The sequence below is a fragment of the Ambystoma mexicanum genome, chromosome 5p (genome assembly GCF_040938575.1).
Source record: "Ambystoma mexicanum isolate Mex_15411 chromosome 5p, UKY_AmexF1_1, whole genome shotgun sequence".
NCBI lineage: Eukaryota > Metazoa > Chordata > Amphibia > Caudata > Ambystomatidae > Ambystoma > Ambystoma mexicanum.
In genome coordinates, this window is record NC_090930.1 from 741293938 (window position 1) to 741310501 (window position 16564).

Below are 16564 nucleotides of genomic sequence, written 5' to 3' on the forward strand. Positions count from 1 at the left end.
GGGGCCCATGGTGTAATGGTTAGCAAAGAACATTACTGAAGGGCCCCTCGGCCAGCCAGAAAGCCAAAATGGAGAGAACGGGCATGAACTGGTTGTGAATGAGCTTCAAAATGCGTTCACAGGTAATTGAACTGGTGATCTCCTCAGTTTATACACCTGGAACTCCTGTCAATAGCAACAGTCGGCAGCTGGGTTGCCAGACATTTCGTCGAAAAAAATTTGTCGACAGGACAATTGGTCGAAACCATTTGGTCGAAAACCAAATGGTCGAATTGCTTTGTTTTTTATTTTCACATTTTTTTTGGGGGGGGGGGTTTGGGGGGTCCCCCAACCCCCTTTTTTTCTAAAAACCCCTTTTTTTCCGTAAACTACAACCTAAAAAATATATATATAAATAAATAAAAAAATCGACCATTTGGCTTTCGACCAAATTACGTCGACCAAATGTCTTTCGACGAAATGTCTTTCGACGAAATGTCCGGACAGCGGCAGCTGGTCTGTGTCAGTAATGGCAATTTGATTTTGCCATTTTCACAACTCCCTAATAAATGAACAAAATGTTCCATTTGTAGGCACAGTTACATGCTATGGTATGTATACCATGCTTAATAACCACCATAGGAGGCTCAGAGCACCATCCGCATTCTTACGTACAAAACATGTAAGGAAATAATCAGATCTTTTGCTCTGCAGGAGTCAGGCTTCTTTAAAGCCTGACAAAGTGGCAGAGTGCCATTGTAAACTGAGGCATGATGAAACCATGCCCAAGAACCCAGGCAGGTTAAACCCTTCCACTCATGCCCCTAGGCCCCGAACGGCCATGTTCTATAGACAGGGCAGCTGGCATGGATTATGGACACTTTTAACATAGGGTGGTTTTTCAACCTTATCTCCTCTGGGAGCAAAGCGCTGGACAGGGTTTCCTGTACGTTTTTGAGGTTCGCAGGGATCTATGTGTGGATGTTTCTTGGTGTGAAAAGCATGACACCTTTTGGGGTGACACCAGGCTCTTCTGGGAGTTAATTTGCATAATCTCTACTTTCTATTTTATGTGACATGGGCTGCAGTTACATTGTTCTGTTAATAGAGGGCAACACACAGGTCATAGTTCCAAACAGGGGTGCACAGTCTGCTTGCTAGCTTGCATTTACAGTTCTATTTGGGATTCACCGCCTTTTCGTAAACTGAGTACTCTTCCGGAGTATTTCTAACTTATGTAGGTGTTTTGGGGGTGTTACGTGCCTTTGTATGACTGCTGCAAACCACTTGATATTAGACATTGATTGGAAACGACATAAAAAATCCTGACACATATTGTAAGCGGACATAAAATGACCTATATTAGCTAATATAAGTAAACAGACATCACTCCCCCCTCCCCACAAAAAGGGATGTATGCGTACACAAAAAATAAAAATGAAAAACAAGCAACTACTGCAGTTAAAATCTAAAAATGTAAATTCAGTTACATGATCATGACTCGGAAGGGGAAGTTAAAAAGTAAAAAAACACACGGTAGGAGAGAGGTTAGCTTTACATGCCATGAGGGAGGAAGAGGTCTTCCAAGCACTGTTGTGTATGTTGGTCAATCCCTCTGAAACGCAGTAGGGATGTGCACATAGAAATCAAAGCAGAGTCATCCAGAGAGACTATTTAATTCTTTTTTTTTCAAATTCTCAAAAGGAAGCTGCTATCAAATTGAACTATTCATCACAGCCACTGCTAGGAAATCTATGTGCATAAAATGACAATACACCCAAAGGAAAACAAAATATAGCTATAACATGTCAGATTACTAAATTCAGAGTCCAGCCTACTAACCATTAGACCATGGAACCTAAATACTTCCGCAAATGCTGAACTTCATTATGCCAAAACAGAGGCAGTCAGAAACAATATTTAATATTGCTTAATCATATGCCTCAAGAGGAAGAATTTGATCTACATGCTCTATAAAGCACAGAGATTGCTATAGCACAACCTCAATCGACAACACCGCTGTGTTTGTATGATATCAGTCAATTGGGACTATGAATCTGTAAAAATTGTAAATGTGCTCTATATTGCCATTTCTGATTCAACGCTCTCAGGTGCATCTTGCAAGGGTTCCATGGTGTAATGGTTAGCACTTCGGACTTTGAATCCAACGATCCGAGTTCAAGTCTCGGTGGGACCGTTATCTTGCTCTTACACTCCATTTTCTAATTTCTCAAATTACAATTCAACAGAGTTAATATTCAGAAGTTCAGTCGACTCTCTCTGCACGACATTACATTTAAATGCACTTTGGTGCCTGATACCAATACAGTGATGCAACTACATATCGTTAATGTACAATCCCTAAGGTCAATCAGAGTGGGCACCCAGATATCTCTCAGAAACATTTTCCACAGATGAATAATGTCCAACCTTAACTCTATGAAAAGAAAAATGTACACACTATGTGCAGTAGATTCTCTGCTCACTGGAACATGCAGAAACAACATTGATGTGAAAAGATTGGAAAAAGCCCTATTTTATTAACATTAAAAAATGTTATACAATTATTTTGGTGAATCATATTCACTTTCACAATCATTCCTATGTTTCAAGCAATTTGATGGTCTTATTAAATGTGTAAAAAATGTAATTCTTTGAGTTGACAAACTGTATGGAGAGCAAACTTTTTATAACTTACAAGAGTTATGAGTTCTAGAAAGTAGTGCATTTACTGATCAAGTGCCCTTGTTTAAATGTACTTACTTTATTTGGATCACACCTTTCTCGAAAGAAGAAATAAACTCTAAATTATCAGGAAACAATTCAACTGATTTTAGGGGCCTCCTGGGCTTTCAATGCAAATCGCTGAGATCAAAAGCCAGTTTAATAGCCATTATACCTTGGAGCTTTGGAGATATGAGAGTGGGCAGTTTCTTTGTGGCAAAAGAGAGTCATCCCCAGAAACTATTAATATTCTTTGGTCAAAGAAGACTGCCATCAAAGTGGGCTGTAAAGCAAAGCTATTGCTGTTATATCTATCTGCAAATGAAAGGCAACTCTAAAAGAGAAGCAGCCCCAAGGTCCCACCGAGACTTGAACTCGGATCGCTGGATTCAGAGTCCAGAGTGCTAACCATTACACCATGGAACCCACATATTCAGTAGCATGATGCACTTCATTCTGGAAAAACAGAGCACATCAGAGAAAATATGTAATATTCCTATATCATTAGACTCCAGGGGAAGAATTTGATCCAAATGAGACATGAAGCCAATACTTTGCGATTGCACAGCATCCAACAGCAACAGTGCTGCTTCGATATAATATCAGTAAACGGTTACTATAGGTCAGTAAAAATCTTGACTGTGCCCTATATTCTCATTGCCCTTATGAAGCTCTGCTCAACAAGGGTTCCATGGTGTAATGGTTAGCACTTTGGACTTTGAATCCAGCGATCCGAGTTCAAGTCTCGGTGGAACCTCTCTCTTGCTCTAACACACTTTGTCTCCTTGTTGTCTTAAATTATAGGCCAAAGATAGTAATATTCATAAGGTTAGTGGTGTAGGGTATTCATTTTCGCTCTCACTCTCTGGCATAACTTTTCATAAAAATCCACTTTTGTGCCTAGCACCTTAACCTTTATGCATTTTTTTTAAATGTATGAACAGTGAGGTCATTCTGAGTCGATGGGCAGATCTGCATCGGAAACATACATAAAAGATTTGAAATTTTCAAACTTAACTCAATGTTAAGAAACATGCTCAATCTGTGACCCAATGGATTCTCTTTTTACTTGAAGATGCAGCAACAACATTAATAATACCATTTTGGGAAAAGCAGCTCTATTGTATCGCCATTCTCTTTCAAAATTGTTAAAGGGTTAATCCTATGAAAAGCGACCACATTCAGAATCAATGATATTAATCAAGCGTCTTAACAGCCTTTACATGTTTGTAAAATGAAGGTATCAGTTTGAGATGAAAAATAGAACGAAGAACACACTTTTCTTAATTCACAAAAGGCCTGAGGTGTATAAATACTGTTTGTACCGACCAAGGGCCCATTCGTGAATGTACTTACTTTAGTTGGATCATACCTTTCTTCAAAGAAGACATCCACAATAAACCATAAGGGAAAGGTTTGACTGATGGTAAACTCTTACAGAGATTTGAATGCAAATTATTGGATTCAACCTCCAGGGTGCTACCATTACACCATGGGTCTTTCACACCACAGAAAGTGGTGGGTTTCATTGTGGCTAAAGAGCGTCATCCATGGAAAATCTTTCTTTTTTCAAATGCACCCAGGGAATAATGCTATGAAAGTGGGCGACACAGCAGCGTCATTGCTATTAAAACAAGACACTGAGAGGAAAACAAACACAGTAATTCCCAAGGTCCCACCGAGATTTGAACTCGGATCGCTGGATTCAGAGTCCAGAGTGCTAACCATTACACCATGGAACCTACATACTTAGTGACATGATGAACGTCATTGCAGCAAAAAAAGAGCCTTTTAGAGAATGTATGCAATATTCTTTTATCTTATGCCTCCAGAGGAAGAATCCTATCCAAATGAGCTGTAAAGCAAAGAGTTTGCTATTGCCCAACAACCAACTAAACAGTTCCACATTTGCATAATATCCGTGGGCTAGGAATATGAGTTTGTTAAAATGATGCATGAGATCTCGATTCTCATTTCTGTTACAACTCTGTCAGGTTGCACCAGCAAGGGGCCCATGGTGTAATGGTTAGCAAAGAACATTACTGAAGGGCCCCTCGGCCAGCCAGAAAGCCAAAATGGAGAGAACGGGCATGAACTGGTTGTGAATGAGCTTCAAAATGCGTTCACAGGTAATTGAACTGGTGATCTCCTCAGTTTATACACCTGGAACTCCTGTCAATAGCAACAGTCGGCAGCTGGGTTGCCAGACATTTCGTCGAAAAAAATTTGTCGACAGGACAATTGGTCGAAACCATTTGGTCGAAAACCAAATGGTCGAATTGCTTTGTTTTTTATTTTCACATTTTTTTTGGGGGGGGTTTGGGGGGTCCCCCCAACCCCCTTTTTTTCTAAAAAACCCTTTTTTTCCGTAAACTACAACCTAAAAAATATATATATAAATAAATAAAAAAATCGACCATTTGGCTTTCGACCAAATTACGTCGACCAAATGTCTTTCGACGAAATGTCTTTCGACGAAATGTCCGGACAGCGGCAGCTGGTCTGTGTCAGTAATGGCAATTTGATTTTGCCATTTTCACAACTCCCTAATAAATGAACAAAATGTTCCATTTGTAGGCACAGTTACATGCTATGGTATGTATACCATGCTTAATAACCACCATAGGAGGCTCAGAGCACCATCCGCATTCTTACGTACAAAACATGTAAGGAAATAATCAGATCTTTTGCTCTGCAGGAGTCAGGCTTCTTTAAAGCCTGACAAAGTGGCAGAGTGCCATTGTAAACTGAGGCATGATGAAACCATACCCAAGAACCCAGGCAGGTTAAACCTTTCCACTCATGCCCCTAGGCCCCGATCGGCCACGAACGGCCAGGTTCTATAGACAGGGCAGCTGGCATGGATTATGGACACTTTTAACATAGGGTGGTTTTTCAACCTTATCTCCTCTGGGAGCAAAGCGCTGGACAGGGTTTCCTGTACGTTTTTGAGGTTCGCAGGGATCTATGTGTGGATGTTTCTTGGTGTGAAAAGCATGACACCTTTTGGGGTGACACCAGGCTCTTCTGGGAGTTAATTTGCATAATCTCTACTTTCTATTTTATGTGACATGGGCTGCAGTTACATTGTTCTGTTAATAGAGGGCAACACACAGGTCATAGTTCCAAACAGGGGTGCACAGTCTGCTTGCTAGCTTACATTTACAGTTCTATTTGGGATTCACCGCCTTTTCATAAACTGAGTACTCTTCCGGAGTATTTCTAACTTATGTAGGTGTTTTGGGGGTGTTACGTGCCTTTGTATGACTGCTGCAAACCACTTGATATTAGACATTGATTGGAAACGACATAAAAAATCCTGACACATATTGTAAGCGGACATAAAATGACCTATATTAGCTAATATAAGTAAACAGACATCCCTCCCCCCTCCCCACAAAAAGGGATGTATGCGTACACAAAAAATAAAAATGAAAAACAAGCAACTACTGCAGTTAAAATCTAAAAATGTTAATTCAGTTACATGATCATGACTCGGAAGGGGAAGTTAAAAAGTAAAAAAACACACGGTAGGAGAGAGGTTAGCTTTACATGCCATGAGGGAGGAAGAGGTCTTCCAAGCACTGTTGTGTATGTTGGTCAATCCCTCTGAAACGCAAAAGGGATGTGCACATAGAAATCAAAGCAGAGTCATCCAGAGAGACTATTTAATTCTTTTTTTTTCAAATTCTCAAAAGGAAGCTGCTATCAAATTGAACTATTCATCACAGCCACTGCTAGGAAATCTATGTGCATAAAATGACAATACACCCAAAGGAAAACAAAATATAGCTATAACATGTCAGATTACTAAATTCAGAGTCCAGCCTACTAACCATTAGACCATGGAACCTAAATACTTCCGCAAATGCTGAACTTCATTATGCCAAAACAGAGGCAGTCAGAAACAATATTTAATATTGCTTAATCATATGCCTCAAGAGGAAGAATTTGATCTACATGCTCTATAAAGCACAGAGATTGCTATAGCACAACGTCAATCGACAACATCGCTGTGTTTGTATGATATCAGTCAATTGGGACTATGAATCTGTAAAAATTGTAAATGTGCTCTATATTGCCATTTCTGATTCAACGCTCTCAGGTGCATCTTGCAAGGGTTCCATGGTGTAATGGTTAGCACTTCGGACTTTGAATCCAACGATCCGAGTTCAAGTCTCGGTGGGACCGTTATCTTGCTCTTACACTCCATTTTCTAATTTCTCAAATTACAATTCAACAGAGTTAATATTCAGAAGTTCAGTCGACTCTCTCTGCACGACATTACATTTAAATGCACTTTGGTGCCTGATACCAATACAGTGATGCAACTACATATCGTTAATGTACAATCCCTAAGGTCAATCAGAGTGGGCACCCAGATATCTCTCAGAAACATTTTCCACAGATGAATAATGTCCAACCTTAACTCTATGAAAAGAAAAATGTACACACTATGTGCAGTAGATTCTCTGCTCACTGGAACATGCAGAAACAACATTGATGTGAAAAGATTGGAAAAAGCCCTATTTTATTAACATTAAAAAATGTTATACAATTATATTGGTGAATCATATTCACTTTCACAATCATTCCTATGTTTCAAGCAATTTGATGGTCTTATTAAATGTGTAAAAAATGTAATTCTTTGAGTTGACAAACTGTATGGAGAGCAAACTTTTTATAACTTACAAGAGTTATGAGTTCTAGAAAGTAGTGCATTTACTGATCAAGTGCCCTTGTTTAAATGTACTTACTTTATTTGGATCACACCTTTCTCGAAAGAAGAAATAAACTCTAAATTATCAGGAAACAATTCAACTGATTTTAGGGGCCTCCTGGGCTTTCAATGCAAATCGCTGAGATCAAAAGCCAGTTTAATAGCCATTATACCTTAGAGCTTTGGAGATATGAGAGTGGGCAGTTTCTTTGTGGCAAAAGAGAGTCATCCCCAGAAACTATTAATATTCTTTGGTCAAAGAAGACTGCCATCAAAGTGGGCTGTAAAGCAAAGCTATTGCTGTTATATCTATCTGCAAATGAAAGGCAACTCTAAAAGAGAAGCAGCCCCAAGGTCCCACCGAGACTTGAACTCGGATCGCTGGATTCAGAGTCCAGAGTGCTAACCATTACACCATGGAACCCACATATTCAGTAGCATGATGCACTTCATTCTGGAAAAACAGAGCACATCAGAGAAAATATGTAATATTCCTATATCATTAGACTCCAGAGGAAGAATTTGATCCAAATGAGACATGAAGCCAATACTTTGCGATTGCACAGCATCCAACAGCAACAGTGCTGCTTCGATATAATATCAGTAAACGGTTACTATAGGTCAGTAAAAATCTTGACTGTGCCCTATATTCTCATTGCCCTTATGAAGCTCTGCTCAACAAGGGTTCCATGGTGTAATGGTTAGCACTTTGGACTTTGAATCCAGCGATCCGAGTTCAAGTCTCGGTGGAACCTCTCTCTTGCTCTAACACACTTTGTCTCCTTGTTGTCTTAAATTATAGGCCAAAGATAGTAATATTCATAAGGTTAGTGGTGTAGGGTATTCATTTTCGCTCTCACTCTCTGGCATAACTTTTCATAAAAATCCACTTTTGTGCCTAGCACCTTAACCTTTATGCATTTTTTTTAAATGTATGAACAGTGAGGTCATTCTGAGTCGATGGGCAGATCTGCATCGGAAACATACATAAAAGATTTGAAATTTTCAAACTTAACTCAATGTTAAGAAACATGCTCAATCTGTGACCCAATGGATTCTCTTTTTACTTGAAGATGCAGCAACAACATTAATAATACCATTTTGGGAAAAGCAGCTCTATTGTATCGCCATTCTCTTTCAAAATTGTTAAAGGGTTAATCCTATGAAAAGCGACCACATTCAGAATCAATGATATTAATCAAGCGTCTTAACAGCCTTTACATGTTTGTAAAATGAAGGTATCAGTTTGAGATGAAAAATAGAACGAAGAACACACTTTTCTTAATTCACAAAAGGCCTGAGGTGTATAAATACTGTTTGTACCGACCAAGGGCCCATTCGTGAATGTACTTACTTTAGTTGGATCATACCTTTCTTCAAAGAAGACATCCACAATAAACCATAAGGGAAAGGTTTGACTGATGGTAAACTCTTACAGAGATTTGAATGCAAATTATTGGATTCAACCTCCAGGGTGCTACCATTACACCATGGGTCTTTCACACCACAGAAAGTGGTGGGTTTCATTGTGGCTAAAGAGCGTCATCCATGGAAAATCTTTCTTTTTTCAAATGCACCCAGGGAATAATGCTATGAAAGTGGGCGACACAGCAGCGTCATTGCTATTAAAACAAGACACTGAGAGGAAAACAAACACAGTAATTCCCAAGGTCCCACCGAGATTTGAACTCGGATCGCTGGATTCAGAGTCCAGAGTGCTAACCATTACACCATGGAACCTACATACTTAGTGACATGATGAACGTCATTGCAGCAAAAAAAGAGCCTTTTAGAGAATGTATGCAATATTCTTTTATCTTATGCCTCCAGAGGAAGAATCCTATCCAAATGAGCTGTAAAGCAAAGAGTTTGCTATTGCGCAACAACCAACTAAACAGTTCCACATTTGCATAATATCCGTGGGCTAGGAATATGAGTTTGTTAAAATGATGCATGAGATCTCGATTCTCATTTCTGTTACAACTCTGTCAGGTTGCACCAGCAAGGGGCCCATGGTGTAATGGTTAGCAAAGAACATTACTGAAGGGCCCCTCGGCCAGCCAGAAAGCCAAAATGGAGAGAACGGGCATGAACTGGTTGTGAATGAGCTTCAAAATGCGTTCACAGGTAATTGAACTGGTGATCTCCTCAGTTTATACACCTGGAACTCCTGTCAATAGCAACAGTCGGCAGCTGGGTTGCCAGACATTTCGTCGAAAAAAATTTGTCGACAGGACAATTGGTCGAAACCATTTGGTCGAAAACCAAATGGTCGAATTGCTTTGTTTTTTATTTTCAAATTTTTTTTTGGGGGGGGGTTTGGGGGGTCCCCCCAACCCCCTTTTTTTCTAAAAACCCCTTTTTTTCCGTAAACTACAACCTAAAAAATATATATATAAATAAATAAAAAAATCGACCATTTGGCTTTCGACCAAATTACGTCGACCAAATGTCTTTCGACGAAATGTCTTTCGACGAAATGTCCGGACAGCGGCAGCTGGTCTGTGTCAGTAATGGCAATTTGATTTTGCCATTTTCACAACTCCCTAATAAATGAACAAAATGTTCCATTTGTAGGCACAGTTACATGCTATGGTATGTATACCATGCTTAATAACCACCATAGGAGGCTCAGAGCACCATCCGCATTCTTACGTACAAAACATGTAAGGAAATAATCAGATCTTTTGCTCTGCAGGAGTCAGGCTTCTTTAAAGCCTGACAAAGTGGCAGAGTGCCATTGTAAACCGAGGCATGATGAAACCATGCCCAAGAACCCAGGCAGGTTAAACCTTTCCACTCATGCCCCTAGGCCCCGATCGGCCACGAACGGCCAGGTTCTATAGACAGGGCAGCTGGCATGGATTATGGACACTTTTAAAATAGGGTGGTTTTTCAACCTTATCTCCTCTGGGAGCAAAGCGCTGGACAGGGTTTCCTGTACGTTTTTGAGGTTCGCAGGGATCTATGTGTGGATGTTTCTTGGTGTGAAAAGCATGACACCTTTTGGGGTGACACCAGGCTCTTCTGGGAGTTAATTTGCATAATCTCTACTTTCTATTTTATGTGACATGGGCTGCAGTTACATTGTTCTGTTAATAGAGGGCAACACACAGGTCATAGTTCCAAACAGGGGTGCACAGTCTGCTTGCTAGCTTACATTTACAGTTCTATTTGGGATTCACCGCCTTTTCATAAACTGAGTACTCTTCCGGAGTATTTCTAACTTATGTAGGTGTTTTGGGGGTGTTACGTGCCTTTGTATGACTGCTGCAAACCACTTGATATTAGACATTGATTGGAAACGACATAAAAAATCCTGACACATATTGTAAGCGGACATAAAATGACCTATATTAGCTAATATAAGTAAACAGACATCACTCCCCCCTCCCCACAAAAAGGGATGTATGCGTACACAAAAAATAAAAATGAAAAACAAGCAACTACTGCAGTTAAAATCTAAAAATGTTAATTCAGTTACATGATCATGACTCGGAAGGGGAAGTTAAAAAGTAAAAAAACACACGGTAGGAGAGAGGTTAGCTTTACATGCCATGAGGGAGGAAGAGGTCTTCCAAGCACTGTTGTGTATGTTGGTCAATCCCTCTGAAACGCAAAAGGGATGTGCACATAGAAATCAAAGCAGAGTCATCCAGAGAGACTATTTAATTCTTTTTTTTTCAAATTCTCAAAAGGAAGCTGCTATCAAATTGAACTATTCATCACAGCCACTGCTAGGAAATCTATGTGCATAAAATGACAATACACCCAAAGGAAAACAAAATATAGCTATAACATGTCAGATTACTAAATTCAGAGTCCAGCCTACTAACCATTAGACCATGGAACCTAAATACTTCCGCAAATGCTGAACTTCATTATGCCAAAACAGAGGCAGTCAGAAACAATATTTAATATTGCTTAATCATATGCCTCAAGAGGAAGAATTTGATCTACATGCTCTATAAAGCACAGAGATTGCTATAGCACAACGTCAATCGACAACATCGCTGTGTTTGTATGATATCAGTCAATTGGGACTATGAATCTGTAAAAATTGTAAATGTGCTCTATATTGCCATTTCTGATTCAACGCTCTCAGGTGCATCTTGCAAGGGTTCCATGGTGTAATGGTTAGCACTTCGGACTTTGAATCCAACGATCCGAGTTCAAGTCTCGGTGGGACCGTTATCTTGCTCTTACACTCCATTTTCTAATTTCTCAAATTACAATTCAACAGAGTTAATATTCAGAAGTTCAGTCGACTCTCTCTGCACGACATTACATTTAAATGCACTTTGGTGCCTGATACCAATACAGTGATGCAACTACATATCGTTAATGTACAATCCCTAAGGTCAATCAGAGTGGGCACCCAGATATCTCTCAGAAACATTTTCCACAGATGAATAATGTCCAACCTTAACTCTATGAAAAGAAAAATGTACACACTATGTGCAGTAGATTCTCTGCTCACTGGAACATGCAGAAACAACATTGATGTGAAAAGATTGGAAAAAGCCCTATTTTATTAACATTAAAAAATGTTATACAATTATATTGGTGAATCATATTCACTTTCACAATCATTCCTATGTTTCAAGCAATTTGATGGTCTTATTAAATGTGTAAAAAATGTAATTCTTTGAGTTGACAAACTGTATGGAGAGCAAACTTTTTATAACTTACAAGAGTTATGAGTTCTAGAAAGTAGTGCATTTACTGATCAAGTGCCCTTGTTTAAATGTACTTACTTTATTTGGATCACACCTTTCTCGAAAGAAGAAATAAACTCTAAATTATCAGGAAACAATTCAACTGATTTTAGGGGCCTCCTGGGCTTTCAATGCAAATCGCTGAGATCAAAAGCCAGTTTAATAGCCATTATACCTTAGAGCTTTGGAGATATGAGAGTGGGCAGTTTCTTTGTGGCAAAAGAGAGTCATCCCCAGAAACTATTAATATTCTTTGGTCAAAGAAGACTGCCATCAAAGTGGGCTGTAAAGCAAAGCTATTGCTGTTATATCTATCTGCAAATGAAAGGCAACTCTAAAAGAGAAGCAGCCCCAAGGTCCCACCGAGACTTGAACTCGCATCGCTGGATTCAGAGTCCAGAGTGCTAACCATTACACCATGGAACCCACATATTCAGTAGCATGATGCACTTCATTCTGGAAAAACAGAGCACATCAGAGAAAATATGTAATATTCCTATATCATTAGACTCCAGAGGAAGAATTTGATCCAAATGAGACATGAAGCCAATACTTTGCGATTGCACAGCATCCAACAGCAACAGTGCTGCTTCGATATAATATCAGTAAACGGTTACTATAGGTCAGTAAAAATCTTGACTGTGCCCTATATTCTCATTGCCCTTATGAAGCTCTGCTCAACAAGGGTTCCATGGTGTAATGGTTAGCACTTTGGACTTTGAATCCAGCGATCCGACTTCAAGTCTCGGTGGAACCTCTCTCTTGCTCTAACACACTTCGTCTCCTTGTTGTCTTAAATTATAGGCCAAAGATAGTAATATTCATAAGGTTAGTGGCGTAGGGTATTCATTTTCGCTCTCACTCTCTGGCATAACTTTTCATAAAAATCCACTTTTGTGCCTAGCACCTTAACCTTTATGCATTTTTTTTAAATGTATGATCAGTGAGGTCATTCTGAGTCGATGGGCAGATCTGCATCGGAAACATACATAAAAGATTTGGAATTTTCAAACTTAACTCAATGTTAAGAAACATGCTCAATCTGTGACCCAATGGATTCTCTTTTTACTTGAAGATGCAGCAACAACATTAATAATACCATTTTGGGAAAAGCAGCTCTATTGTATCGCCATTCTCTTTCAAAATTGTTAAAGGGTTAATCATATGAAAAGCGACCACATTCAGAATCAATGATATTAATCAAGCGTCTTAACAGCCTTTACATGTTTGTAAAATGAAGGTATCAGTTTGAGATGAAAAATAGAACGAAGAACACACTTTTCTTAATTCACAAAAGGCCTGAGGTGTATAAATACTGTTTGTACCGACCAAGGGCCCATTCGTGAATGTACTTACTTTAGTTGGATCATACCTTTCTTCAAAGAAGACATCCACAATAAACCATAAGGGAAAGGTTTGACTGATGGTAAACTCTTACAGAGATTTGAATGCAAATTATTGGATTCAACCTCCAGGGTGCTACCATTACACCATGGGTCTTTCACACCACAGAAAGTGGTGGGTTTCATTGTGGCTAAAGAGCGTCATCCATGGAAAATCTTTCTTTTTTCAAATGCACCCAGGGAATAATGCTATGAAAGTGGGCGACACAGCAGCGTCATTGCTATTAAAACAAGACACTGAGAGGAAAACAAACACAGTAATTCCCAAGGTCCCACCGAGATTTGAACTCGGATCGCTGGATTTAGAGTCCAGAGTGCTAACCATTACACCATGGAACCTACATACTTAGTGACATGATGAACGTCATTGCAGCAAAAAAAGAGCCTTTTAGAGAATGTATGCAATATTCTTTTATCTTATGCCTCCAGAGGAAGAATCCTATCCAAATGAGTTGTAAAGCAAAGAGTTTGCTATTGCGCAACAACCAACTAAACAGTTCCACATTTGCATAATATCCGTGGGCTAGGAATATGAGTTTGTTAAAATGATGCATGAGATCTCGATTCTCATTTCTGTTACAACTCTGTCAGGTTGCACCAGCAAGGGGCCCATGGTGTAATGGTTAGCAAAGAACATTACTGAAGGGCCCCTCGGCCAGCCAGAAAGCCAAAATGGAGAGAACGGGCATGAACTGGTTGTGAATGAGCTTCAAAATGCGTTCACAGGTAATTGAACTGGTGATCTCCTCAGTTTATACACCTGGAACTCCTGTCAATAGCAACAGTCGGCAGCTGGGTTGCCAGACATTTCGTCGAAAAAAATTTGTCGACAGGACAATTGGTCGAAACCATTTGGTCGAAAACCAAATGGTCGAATTGCTTTGTTTTTTATTTTCACATTTTTTTTGGGGGGGGGGTTTGGGGGGTCCCCCCAACCCCCTTTTTTTCTAAAAACCCCTTTTTTTCCGTAAACTACAACCTAAAAAATATATATATAAATAAATAAAAAAATCGACCATTTGGCTTTCGACCAAATTACGTCGACCAAATGTCTTTCGACGAAATGTCTTTCGACGAAATGTCCGGACAGCGGCAGCTGGTCTGTGTCAGTAATGGCAATTTGATTTTGCCATTTTCACAACTCCCTAATAAATGAACAAAATGTTCCATTTGTAGGCACAGTTACATGCTATGGTATGTATACCATGCTTAATAACCACCATAGGAGGCTCAGAGCACCATCCGCATTCTTACGTACAAAACATGTAAGGAAATAATCAGATCTTTTGCTCTGCAGGAGTCAGGCTTCTTTAAAGCCTGACAAAGTGGCAGAGTGCCATTGTAAACTGAGGCATGATGAAACCATGCCCAAGAACCCAGGCAGGTTAAACCCTTCCACTCATGCCCCTAGGCCCCGAATGGCCACGAACGGCCAGGTTCTATAGACAGGGCAGCTGGCATGGATTATGGACACTTTTAACATAGGGTGGTTTTTCAACCTTATCTCCTCTGGGAGCAAAGCGCTGGACAGGGTTTCCTGTACGTTTTTGAGGTTCGCAGGGATCTATGTGTGGATGTTTCTTGGTGTGAAAAGCATGACACCTTTTGGGGTGACACCAGGCTCTTCTGGGAGTTAATTTGCATAATCTCTACTTTCTATTTTATGTGACATGGGCTGCAGTTACATTGTTCTGTTAATAGAGGGCAACACACAGGTCATAGTTCCAAACAGGGGTGCACAGTCTGCTTGCTAGCTTACATTTACAGTTCTATTTGGGATTCACCGCCTTTTCATAAACTGAGTACTCTTCCGGAGTATTTCTAACTTATGTAGGTGTTTTGGGGGTGTTACGTGCCTTTGTATGACTGCTGCAAACCACTTGATATTAGACATTGATTGGAAACGACATAAAAAATCCTGACACATATTGTAAGCGGACATAAAATGACCTATATTAGCTAATATAAGTAAACAGACATCACTCCCCCCTCCCCACAAAAAGGGATGTATGCGTACACAAAAAATAAAAATGAAAAACAAGCAACTACTGCAGTTAAAATCTAAAAATGTAAATTCAGTTACATGATCATGACTCGGAAGGGGAAGTTAAAAAGTAAAAAAACACACGGTAGGAGAGAGGTTAGCTTTACATGCCATGAGGGAGGAAGAGGTCTTCCAAGCACTGTTGTGTATGTTGGTCAATCCCTCTGAAACGCAAAAGGGATGTGCACATAGAAATCAAAGCAGAGTCATCCAGAGAGACTATTTAATTCTTTTTTTTTTCAAATTCTCAAAAGGAAGCTGCTATCAAATTGAACTATTCATCACAGCCACTGCTAGGAAATCTATGTGCATAAAATGACAATACACCCAAAGGAAAACAAAATATAGCTATAACATGTCAGATTACTAAATTCAGAGTCCAGCCTACTAACCATTAGACCATGGAACCTAAATACTTCCGCAAATGCTGAACTTCATTATGCCAAAACAGAGGCAGTCAGAAACAATATTTAATATTGCTTAATCATATGCCTCAAGAGGAAGAATTTGATCTACATGCTCTACAAAGCACAGAGATTGCTATAGCACAACGTCAATCGACAACATCGCTGTGTTTGTATGATATCAGTCAATTGGGACTATGAATCTGTAAAAATTGTAAATGTGCTCTATATTGCCATTTCTGATTCAACGCTCTCAGGTGCATCTTGCAAGGGTTCCATGGTGTAATGGTTAGCACTTCGGACTTTGAATCCAACGATCCGAGTTCAAGTCTCGGTGGGACCGTTATCTTGCTCTTACACTCCATTTTCTAATTTCTCAAATTACAATTCAACAGAGTTAATATTCAGAAGTTCAGTCGACTCTCTCTGCACGACATTACATTTAAATGCACTTTGGTGCCTGATACCAATACAGTGATGCAACTACATATCGTTAATGTACAATCCCTAAGGTCAATCAGAGTGGGCACCCAGATATCTCTCAGAAACATTTTCCACAGATGAATAATGTC

General features: G+C 39.6%; 12 non-coding genes across 12 annotated transcripts; 7 read left to right on the forward strand and 5 right to left on the reverse strand.

Moving 5' to 3' along the window:
• The first annotated feature begins 2104 nt into the window (after positions 1 to 2104).
• On the forward strand, positions 2105 to 2176 carry TRNAQ-UUG (transfer RNA glutamine (anticodon UUG)). The gene has a single exon. It is a non-coding gene; the product is annotated as a tRNA-Gln (tRNA).
• An 881-nt stretch (positions 2177 to 3057) lies between these two features.
• On the reverse strand, positions 3058 to 3129 carry TRNAQ-CUG (transfer RNA glutamine (anticodon CUG)). Its single transcript has one exon. It is a non-coding gene; the product is annotated as a tRNA-Gln (tRNA).
• A 259-nt stretch (positions 3130 to 3388) lies between these two features.
• TRNAQ-UUG (transfer RNA glutamine (anticodon UUG)) lies at positions 3389 to 3460 on the forward strand. The gene has a single exon. It is a non-coding gene; the product is annotated as a tRNA-Gln (tRNA).
• A 913-nt stretch (positions 3461 to 4373) lies between these two features.
• Positions 4374 to 4445, reverse strand: TRNAQ-CUG (transfer RNA glutamine (anticodon CUG)). Its single transcript has one exon. It is a non-coding gene; the product is annotated as a tRNA-Gln (tRNA).
• Positions 4446 to 6822: 2377 nt separating this feature from the next.
• Positions 6823 to 6894, forward strand: TRNAQ-UUG (transfer RNA glutamine (anticodon UUG)). Its single transcript has one exon. It is a non-coding gene; the product is annotated as a tRNA-Gln (tRNA).
• An 881-nt stretch (positions 6895 to 7775) lies between these two features.
• On the reverse strand, positions 7776 to 7847 carry TRNAQ-CUG (transfer RNA glutamine (anticodon CUG)). The gene has a single exon. It is a non-coding gene; the product is annotated as a tRNA-Gln (tRNA).
• A 259-nt stretch (positions 7848 to 8106) lies between these two features.
• On the forward strand, positions 8107 to 8178 carry TRNAQ-UUG (transfer RNA glutamine (anticodon UUG)). The gene has a single exon. It is a non-coding gene; the product is annotated as a tRNA-Gln (tRNA).
• A 913-nt stretch (positions 8179 to 9091) lies between these two features.
• TRNAQ-CUG (transfer RNA glutamine (anticodon CUG)) lies at positions 9092 to 9163 on the reverse strand. Its single transcript has one exon. It is a non-coding gene; the product is annotated as a tRNA-Gln (tRNA).
• Positions 9164 to 11542: 2379 nt separating this feature from the next.
• Positions 11543 to 11614, forward strand: TRNAQ-UUG (transfer RNA glutamine (anticodon UUG)). The gene has a single exon. It is a non-coding gene; the product is annotated as a tRNA-Gln (tRNA).
• Positions 11615 to 12495: 881 nt separating this feature from the next.
• TRNAQ-CUG (transfer RNA glutamine (anticodon CUG)) lies at positions 12496 to 12567 on the reverse strand. The gene has a single exon. It is a non-coding gene; the product is annotated as a tRNA-Gln (tRNA).
• A 259-nt stretch (positions 12568 to 12826) lies between these two features.
• TRNAQ-UUG (transfer RNA glutamine (anticodon UUG)) lies at positions 12827 to 12898 on the forward strand. The gene has a single exon. It is a non-coding gene; the product is annotated as a tRNA-Gln (tRNA).
• A 3365-nt stretch (positions 12899 to 16263) lies between these two features.
• TRNAQ-UUG (transfer RNA glutamine (anticodon UUG)) lies at positions 16264 to 16335 on the forward strand. Its single transcript has one exon. It is a non-coding gene; the product is annotated as a tRNA-Gln (tRNA).
• Positions 16336 to 16564: the final 229 nt, after the last annotated feature.